A 257-nucleotide genomic window follows, 5' to 3' on the forward strand; every position below is an offset into this window, starting at 1 on the left:
TATTATAAAATAAAATACCTATATTGCTTTATTCTTATTATTTATTTGTTATTCAGTCTCTTTACAACTGTACCTTTATCCAGCAGAATAAAAAAGCACATCAAGGTTAACCTTTTGAACACCAGGTGGCGAAGAAATGCGAGTATGCCGTGCCCCGGATGACTACGACAATCCATTAAAAATGTGATACGCGCCCCTCGGAGATGCAAAACACACAAAAACGACAAATGGTTTATCTTTAACCCTTTTCCAGGCAT

This window comes from Cydia fagiglandana, chromosome 4 (genome assembly GCF_963556715.1).
Source record: "Cydia fagiglandana chromosome 4, ilCydFagi1.1, whole genome shotgun sequence".
In the NCBI taxonomy this organism is placed as follows: Eukaryota; Metazoa; Arthropoda; class Insecta; order Lepidoptera; family Tortricidae; genus Cydia; species Cydia fagiglandana.